We start from the raw sequence: 10088 nt of genomic DNA, 5'->3' as shown, positions 1-10088 counted from the left end.
GCATTCAAAGTGTTCTTGCATGTTTCCTTTGTTTTGATCCAAAATTTTTGTGTCTTGAGTCTTTTTGATGTTTTTCTCTTTCCTTATTAAAATTCAAAAATAAAAAAAATATCTTTTCCTTATCTCACTCATAATTTTCGAAAATTTGATTTGATTTAGTCAAAAGTTTTAAAAATTTAATTGTTTCTTATGAGTCAAATCAAATTTTCAATTTAAAAATTCTATCTTTTTCAATTCTTTTTCAAAAATAAAATCTTTTTCACTTTTTCTTTCATAAATTTTGAAACTTTCAAAATTATTTTTAAAATCTTTTTCTTATTTTTATTTCATATTTTCGAAATTAATGCTAACAATTAATGTGATTGATTCAAAATTTTTAAGTTTGTTACTTGCCTAGTAAGAAAGGTTCAATCTTTAAACTCTAGACTCATATCTTTTTAGTTTCTTGTTAGTCAAGTAATCAACTTTAATTTCAAAATCAAATCTTTTTAAATTTCTTTTTCAAATCTTTTTTTTAATTTAAGTTTCAATCACATCTTTTTCAAAATTTAAATTCAAAATCTTTTCTATTTTTTTATCTCTATAAAATTTGATTTTCAAATCTTTTTCAATTAACCACTTAACTTTTTGTTTGATTCTTATCTTTTTCAAAACTACCTAACTAACTCTCTCTCTCTTTAATTTTCGAAAATCCCTTCCCTCTTTTTCAAAATTCCTTTTTAATTAACTAATTGTTTTAAAATTTTAATTTAATTTAATTTCAATTTTAATTTTCGAATTTTAACTTTAATTTTTAAATATTTTTATTTTATTTTGTTTAATTTTTGAAAATTCTTTTCTCTCATCTCCTTCTAATTATTTTATTTATCTACTAACACTCCTCTTTTTCTTAAAAATTCGAACCCTCTCCATCTTTCTGTGTTCGAATTTCTTTTCTTCTACTCACATAAAGGAATCTCTATACTGTAACATAGAGGATTCCAAATTTTCTTTTCTGTTTTCTTCTTTTTCATATGAGCAGGAACAATGATAAGAACATTCTTGTTGAGGCTGATCCTGAACCTGAAAGGACTCTGAAGAGGAAGCTAAGGGAAGCTAGAGCACAACTTTCTGGAGAAAATCTGACAGAAATTTTCGAAAAAGAAGGAGACATGGCCGAAAATAATAACAATGCAAGGAAGATGCTTGGTGACTTTATTGCACCAAATTCCAATTTACATGGAAGAAGCATCTCAATCCCTGCCATTGGAGCAAACAATTTTGAGCTGAAACCTTAATTAGTTTCTCTGATGCAACAGAATTGCAAGTTTTATGGACTTCCATCAGAAGATCCTTTTCAGTTCTTAACTGAATTCTTGTAGATCTGTGATACTGTTAAGACCAATGGGGTTGATCCCGAGGTCTACAGGCTTATGCTTTTCCCATTTGCTGTAAGAGACAGAGCTAGAATATGGTTGGACTCTCAACCTAAAGATAGCCTGAACTCTTGGGATAAGCTGGTCATAGCTTTCTTAGCCAAGTTCTTTCCTCCTCAAAAGCTTAGCAAGCTTAGAGTGGATGTCTAAACTTTCAGACAAAAGAAAGGTGAATCCCTCTATGAAGCTTGGGAGAGATACAAGGAACTAACCAAAAAGTGTCCTTCTGACATGCTTTCAGAATGGACCATCCTGGATATATTCTATGATGGTCTGTCTGAATTATCGAAGATGTCATTGGACCATTCTGCAGGTGGATCCATTCACCTAAAGAAAACACCTGCAGAAGCTCAAGAACTCATTGACATGGCTGCAAATAACCAGTTTATGTACACTTCTGAAAAGAATCCTGTGAGTAATGGGACGCCTCAGAGGAATGGAGTTCTTGAAATTGATACTCTGAATGCCATATTGGCTTAGAATAAAATATTGACTCAGCAAGTCAATATGATCTCTCAGAGTCTGAATGGATTAAAGGAATCATCCAACAGTACTAAAGAGGCATCTTCTGAGGAAGAAGCTTATGATCTTGAGAACCCTGCAATAGCAGAGGTGAATTACATGGGTGAACCTTATGGAAATACCTATAATCCCTCATGGAGAAATCATCCAAATTTCTCATGGAAGGATCAACAAAAGCCTCAACAAGGCTTTAATAATGGTGGAAGAAACAGGTTTAGCAATAGCAAGCCTTTTCCATCATCCACTCAGCAACAGACAGAGAATTCTGAGCAGAATCCATCTAGCTTAGCAAATATAGTCTCTGATCAATCTAAGGCCACTGCGAGTTTTATGAATGAAACAAGGTCTTCCATTAGAAATTTGGAGGCACAAGTGGGCCAGCTGAGTAAAAGAGTCACTGAAACTCCTCCTAGTACTCTCCCAAGCAATACAGAAGAGAATCCAAAGAGAGAGTGCAAGGCCATTGATTTGACCATCATGGCCGAACCTACAAGGGAAGAGGAGGACGTGAATCCTAGTGAGGAAGACCTCCTGGGACGTCCAGTGACCAATAAGGAGTTCCCCTTTGAGGAACCAAAGGAATCTGAGGCTCCATTAGAGACCATAGAGATTCCATTGAACTTCCTTCTGCCCTTCATGAGCTCTGATGAGTATTCTTCCTCTGAAGAGGATGAAGACATTACTGAAGAGCAAGTTGCTAAATACCTTGGTGCAATCATGAAGCTGAATGCCAAATTATTTGGTAATGAGACTTGGGAAGATGAACCTCCCTTGCTCACCAATGAACTAAATGCATTGGATAGGCAGAAATTACCTCAAAAGAAACAGGATCCTGGTAAATTCCTAATTCCCTGCAAAATAGGCACCATGACCTTTGAGAAGGCTCTGTGTGACCTGGGGTCAGGAATAAACTTAATGCCACTCTCTGTAATAGAGAAACTTGGGATCTTTGAGGTGCAAGCTGCCAGAATCTCATTAGAGATAGCAGACAACTCAAGAAAATAGGCTTATGGACTAGTAGAGGACGTGTTAGTAAAGGTTGAAGGCCTTTACATCCCTGCTGATTTCATAATCCTAGACACTGGGAAGGATGAGGATGAATCCATCATCCTTGGAAGACCCTTCCTAGCCATAGCAAGAGCTGTGATTGATGTGGACAGAGGAGAGTTGGTCCTTCAACTGAATGAGGACAACCTTGTATTTAAAACTCAAGGATCTCCTTCTGTAACCATGGAGAGGAAGCATGAAAAGCTTCTCTCACTGCAGAGTCAACCAAAGCCCCCCATAGTCAAACTCTAAGTTTGGTGTTGGGAGGCCACAACCAAACACTAAGTTTGGTGTTGAACCCCCACATTCAAACTCCAAGTTTGGTGTTGGGAGGTTCCAACCTTGCTCTGATTATCTGTGAGGCTCCATGAGAGCTCACTGTCAAGCTATTGACATTAAAGAAGCACTTGTTGGGAGGCAACCCAATGTTATCTAATTATATTTATTTATTTTTTATTGTTATTTTATGTTTTCTTTAGGTTGATGATCATGTGAAGTCACAAAAACTACTGAAAAATAAAAAACAGAATGAAAAACAGCATTGAAAATAGCACACCCTGGAGGAGAGCAGTCTGGCGTTTAAACGCCAGAAACAAGCATCTGTCTGGCGTTTAACGCCAGAAACAGGAACCAAGCTGGCATTTAACGCCAGAAACAAGCATCTACCTGGCGTTAAACGCCAGAAACAAGCTATATTTGGGCGTTTAACGCCAGAAACAGGAAGCAGTCTGGCGTTAAATGCTAGGATTGCACAGCAAGGGCGTTTTACACGCCTAATTGGAGCAGGGATGTTAAGTCCTTGACCCCACTTGATCTGTGGACCCCACAAGATTCCCTCAGGATCTGTGGACCCCACATTTTCTTCTCTCCTCTTCACACCTTTTCATAACTCTCTTCCCTAAATACCCTTCACCAATCACCTCAATCACTCTTTCCCATCACCTCTTCACCACTCACATCCATCCTCTCTTCCCCATAAACCCCACCTACCTTCAAAATTCAAATTAATTTCCCTCCCCAACCCAACCTTAATGGCCGAACCCTACACCCCCCATCACTCCTATATAAACCCCTCACTCCTTCCTCATTTTCACAAAACACAACCCTTTCTTCTTCTCCTTGGCCGAATACATCTTCTTTCCCCATCTCCTCCATTCTTCTTCTTCTTCTACTACTTTCTTTCTTCTTTTGCTCGGGGACGAGCAAACATTTTAAGTTTGGTGTGGTAAAAGCATAGCTTTTTATTTTTCCATAACCATTTATGGCACCTAAGGCCAGAGAAACCTCTAGAAAGAGGAAAGGGAAGGAAATTGCTTCCACCTCTGAGTCATGGGAGATGGAGAGATTCATATCAAAGGTCCATCAAGACCACTTCTATGAAGTTGTGGCCAAGAAGAAAGTGATCCCTGAGGTTCCTTTCAAGCTCAAAAAGAATGAGTATCCGGATATCTAACTTGAGATCCAAAGAAGAGGTTGGGAAGTTCTCACCAACCCCATTCAACAAGTCGGGATCCTAATGGTTCAAGAGTTTTATGCAAATGCATGGATCACTAGGAACCATGATCAAAGTGTGAACCCGAATCCAAAGTATTGGCTTACCATGGTTCGGGGGAAATACTTAGATTTCAGTCCGGAAAATGTAAGGCTGGTGTTCAACTTGCCAATGATGGAAGGGAACGCACGCCCCTACACAAGAAGGGTCAACTTTGATCAAAGGTTGGACCAAGTCCTCATAGACATATGTGAGGAAGGAGCTCAATGGAAAATTGACTCAAGAGGCAAGCCGATTCAATTAAGAAGGCATGACCTTAAACCAGTGGCTAGGGGATGGCTGGAGTTCATTCATCGCTCAATCATTCCTACTAGTAACCGGTCTGAAGTTACTATAGACCGGGCCATCATGATCCATAGTATCATGATTGGAGAGGAGGTGGAAGTTCATGAGATTATACCTCAAGAACTTTACAATGTGGCTGACAAGTCCTCCACTTGGGCAAGGTTAGCCTTTCCTCACCTCATATGCCACCTCTGCAATTCGGCTGGAATTGACATAGAGGGAGACATCCTCATTGAAGAGGACAAGCCCATCACTAAGAAAAGGATGGAGCAAGCAAGAGATCATGGACCTCAGCAAGAGCATGAGGAAATTCCCCACCATGAAATCCCTGAGATGCCTCAGGGGATGCACCTTCCTCCACAAAACTATTGGGAGCAAATCAACACCTCCCTAGGAGAATTAAGTTCCAACAGGGGACAACTAAGGGTGGAGCACCAAGAACACTCCATCATCCTCCATGAGATTAGAGAAGATCAAAGAGCTTTGAGGGAGGAGCAACAAAGGCAAGGAAGAGACATAGAGGAGCTCAAAAGCACCATTGGTTCTTCAAGAAGAGGAAGACACTACCCTCACTAAGGTGGACTCATTCCTTAATCTCCTTGTCTATTTATTTTACTGTTTTTCGATTTTTGATCTTTATGTTTTATTTATGTTTGTGTCTTTACTATATGATCACTAGTGTCTAAGTGTCTATGCCTTAAAGTTATGAATATGAATCCATCACCTCTCTTAAATGAAAAAAATATTCTTAAAACAAAAGAACAAGAAGTACATGGTTTCGAATTCATCCTTGAAACTAGTTTAATTATTTTGATGTGGTGACAATACTTTTTGTTTTCTGAATGAACGCTTGAACAGTGCATATGTCTTTTGAAGTTGTTGTTTATGAATGTTAAATATGTTGGATCTTGAAAGAATGATGAAAAGGAGAAATGTTATTTGATAATCTGAAAAATCATAAAAATGATTCTTGAAGCAAGAAAAAGCAGTGAATACAAAAGTTTGCAGAAAAAAAATAGCAAAAAAAAAAAGCAAGCAGAAAAAGCCAAAAGCTCTTTAAACCAAAAGGCAAGAGCAAAAAGCCAATAGCCCTTAAAACCAAAAGGCAAGGGTAATAAAAAGGATCCAAGGCTTTGAGCATCAGTGGATAGGAGGGCCTAAAGGAATAAAATCCTGGCCTAAGCGGCTAAACCAAGCTATCCCTAACCATGTGCTTGTGGCGTGAATGTGTCAAGTGAAAACTTGAGACTGAGTGGTTAAAGTCGAGGTCCAAAGCAAAAAAAGAGTGTGCTTACGAACCCTGGACACCTCTAATTGGGAACTTTAGCAAAGCTGAGTCACAATCTGAAAAGGTTCACCCAGTTATGTGTCTGTGGCATTTATGTATCCGGTGGTAATACTGGAAAACAAAGTGCTTAGGGCCACGGCCAAGACTCATAAAGTAGCTGTGTTCAAGAATCAACATACTGAACTAGGAGAATCAATAACACTATCTGAGCTCTGAGTTCCTATAGATGCCAATCATTCTGAACTTCAATGGATAAAGTGAGATGCCAAAACTATTCAAGAGGCAAAAAGCTACAAGTCCCGCTCATCTGATTGGAACTAAGCTTCATTGATATATTGGAATTTATAGTATATTCTCTTCTTTTTATCCTATTTGATTTTTAGTTGCTTGGGGACAAGCAACAATTTAAGTTTGGTGTTGTGATGAGCGGATAATTTATACGCTTTTTGGCATTGTTTTTACATAGTTTTTAGTATGATTTAGTTAGTTTTTGGTATATTTTTATTAGATTTTAAATAAAAATCACATTTCTAGACTTTACTATGAGTTTGTGTGTTTTTCTGTGATTTCAGGTATTTTCTGGCTGAAATTGAGGGACTTGAGCAAAAATCAGATTCAGAGGTTGAAGAAGGACTGCAGATGCTGCTGGATTCTGACCTCCCTGCACTCAAAGTGGATTTTCTGGAGCTACAGAACTTCAAATGGCGCGCTCTCAATTGCGTTGGAAAGTAGGCATCCAGGGCTTTCCAGCAATATATAATAGTCCATACTTTCTTGAGTTTAGACAACGCAAACTGGCGTTCAACACCAGTTCCATGCTGCATTCTGGAGTTAAACGCCAGAAACAGGTTGCAAAGTGGAGTTAAACACCAGAAACAGGCTACAAACTGGCGTTCAACTCCAAGAGAAGCCTCTACACGTGTAAAGCTCAATGCTCAGCCCAAGCACATACTAAGTGGGCCCCAGAAGTAGATTTCTGCATCATTTACTCATTTCTGTAAACCCTAGTAACTAGTTTAGCATAAATAGGACTTTTTACTATTGTATTTATATCTATCTTTAGTTTCATCTTTAGATCACGTTTGGGGGCTGGCCTCTCGGCCATGCCTAGACCTTCATCACTTATGTATTTTCAACGGTAGAGTTTTTACACACCATAGATTAAGGTGTGGAGCTCTGCTGTTCCTCATGAATTAATACAAAGTACTATTATTTTTTCTATTCAATTCAAGCTTATTCCGATTCTAAGATATTCATTCGCACCTCAATATGAATGTGATGATCGTGACAATCATCATCATTCCCAACTATGAACGCGTGCCTGACAACCACTTCCGTTCTACCTTAGATTGAATGAGTATCTCTGGGATTCCTTAATCAGAATCTTCGTGGTATATGTTAGAATCCATGGACGGCCATTCTTGAGATCCGAAAAGTCTAAACCTTGTCTGTGGTATTCCGAGTAGGATCTGGGAAGGGATGGCTGCGACGAGCTTCAAACTCGCGAGTGCTGGGCGTAGTGACAGACGCAAAAGGATCAATGGATCCTATTCCAGTATGATCGAGAACCGTCAGATGATTAGCCATGCAATGACAGCGCATTGGACCATTTTCACTGAGAGGACAGGATGTAGCCATTGACAACGGTGATGCCTAACATACAGCTTGCCATAGAAAGGAGTATGAATGATTGGATGAAGACAATAGGAAAGAAGAGGTTCAGGAGGAACAAATGCATCTCTATACGCTTATCTGAAATTCTCACCAATGAATTACATAAGTATCACTATCTTTATATTTTATTTATCTTTTAATTATTAAATCTCTATAATCAATTGAATCCGCCTGACTGAGATTTACAAGGTGACCATAGCTTGCTTCAAGCCGACATTCTCCGTAGGATCGACCCTTACTCACGTAAGGTTTATTACTTGGACGACCCAGTGCACTTGCTGGTTAGTTGTGCGAAGTTGTGACAAAGAACTAAGATTATGAACGTGCGTATTGAGTTTTTAGTGTTGTTACCAAGGAATGAACCGTCACGATTTCTGCTCACCAATGCCTTTCTTCTGGGGAGTCCCAGAATTCACAGAATTCCTGTTAGATGAGTATAGATAGTGGTTGTTAGCAACCAACTCAATAAGCTCAGTAGTCTCTGATAATGAGTGTTTCATCGTTGATCTAGAGTTTCTCAAAATGGAATTCCTTCATTGGTAGTATAGTTCAAATCAACAATAAATCTCACAATCAAAATTCAATCCAAAAGATGTCACAATTCAATACAAAATTTACCAAGAGTATTTAGACTCCCGGGTCGTTCTCCCTAGGAACTAGTGACAACAAGTTCATACAATTTTGGTTGTGAAAAGCAAGGGGGTTTTCAATAATAAGGAAGCAATAAAGAAATAAAGAGATAAAAGAATTAGACAAAATTGCATTTAAGAAACTAATGAAGGAATGAAAGAACTATGCATGTAATATGGATAAGTAATGCTATAAAGTGATGGAAAAGTGGTTCAAAACATAAATGAAACCTTGACTTGGGATGAGTTATGAAATCCCTTCCTTGCCATAACCACAACTATGATAATTATCATGGATTAATCCCACCAAGTTAACCCTTAACATCGAAGGATATGTTAAGTGAGCATGATTGTTATTAATCCACAAATCCTAGCTAACTTACTAATTAGCTTAGTAAAAAGCTAGCGTTAGTGGAAACAATAACTACCAACAACCCAAGAATTATCACTAAATGTTGGACATTATGGCTCTAGTAATCCATAAGCTCATTTCCCCAAGCCAAGGGGTGGAAATCTACCCCATAATCAAAATTGGCATTTCATCAAACACATAGAGGGCATAAACATAAAATATGGCAAAATTGGGAAAATCATGAAAGCTATGAAGCATAAATGCTCAAAATCAATAAATGAAACTCAAACAAACATAATAAAACCATCAAACATCAAATTAAATAACTAGGAATCCAAAATTGCAAGACTATGTAAATATGGACAAGAGAAATTGAAATAGATGAAGGTGTAGAACAAGTAATGTAATTAAAGGAGAAATTAAAGAAATACTTACAATGCAGTTGCTATAATCCAAAATCAAACTTGAAGTATAAAATGCTACAAACCCTAATTAAAACCTTAAGAGAGAATTTCCTAATCTACACTACTCCTACTCCTACTATGTGATTTTCCTATTCTAAGATGGCTCTTTTTATATGTGTTGCATTCCCCTTCATTTAGCCTCTCAAACTAGCCTCCAGCACTTCAGAAATGGGCCAAGAAGCCCCAAAATCGCGAGTCACGTGCGTTTTTAATGAAGGCATATGCGTTCACCTGTGTGCGTCCGCACACTGCCGAAAATCTCGAACTGTGCGTATGCACACGCACTAGAGGTTGTGCACACACACACTAGGTGATGCTTGACTGGACGCGTGACATGGCTCACGCGCACGAGCGGCCCTAATTCAATGGCTGTGCGTACGGACGCATGTCTGTGCACACGCACACTAGGCTGAGCTCTTCTCCTTTGTTTTCTTCATGCTTTCTCCCAATTGCATGCTCCTCTTCTATTCCCACTAAGCCATTCCTACTTTATTCTTCTAAAACCACTCACAAATAACATCAAGGTATCGAATGGAAGGTAAATAGAATAAAATTAGTCAAAATAAGCACAAAAGAGCATGTTTTCACATTTAGGCACAATCTAGAGAGAAAACACAAAAGTATGCTATTTTGGTGAATAAATGTGTGTTTATGTGATGAAATCCATCCAATTATAGCCAAAATATATCATCAAATATGGATTCATCAATTCTCCCACACTTAAACAATAGCATGTTCTCATGCTAAACCAACAAGGAGAATGATAAAAGGGCAAGCAACTTATTGAATGCAACTATCTATATGCATGCATGTATGTATATACTATATATATCTATATATACTATAGTATCCTATTGAAT

The 10088-nt window shown here is 38.1% G+C and overlaps 1 non-coding gene across 1 annotated transcript; it reads right to left on the bottom strand.

Moving 5' to 3' along the window:
- Positions 1-1544: 1544 nt before the first annotated feature.
- LOC148576890 (small nucleolar RNA R71) lies at positions 1545-1652 on the bottom strand. The gene has a single exon (XR_015904713.1). It is a non-coding gene; the product is annotated as a small nucleolar RNA R71 (small nucleolar RNA).
- Positions 1653-10088: the final 8436 nt, after the last annotated feature.

The sequence above is a fragment of the Arachis ipaensis genome, chromosome B1, assembly GCF_059453495.1.
Source record: "Arachis ipaensis isolate K30076 ecotype BB chromosome B1, ASM5945349v1, whole genome shotgun sequence".
NCBI lineage: Eukaryota > Viridiplantae > Streptophyta > Magnoliopsida > Fabales > Fabaceae > Arachis > Arachis ipaensis.
This window is presented reverse-complemented; position numbering and strand designations above follow the sequence as displayed.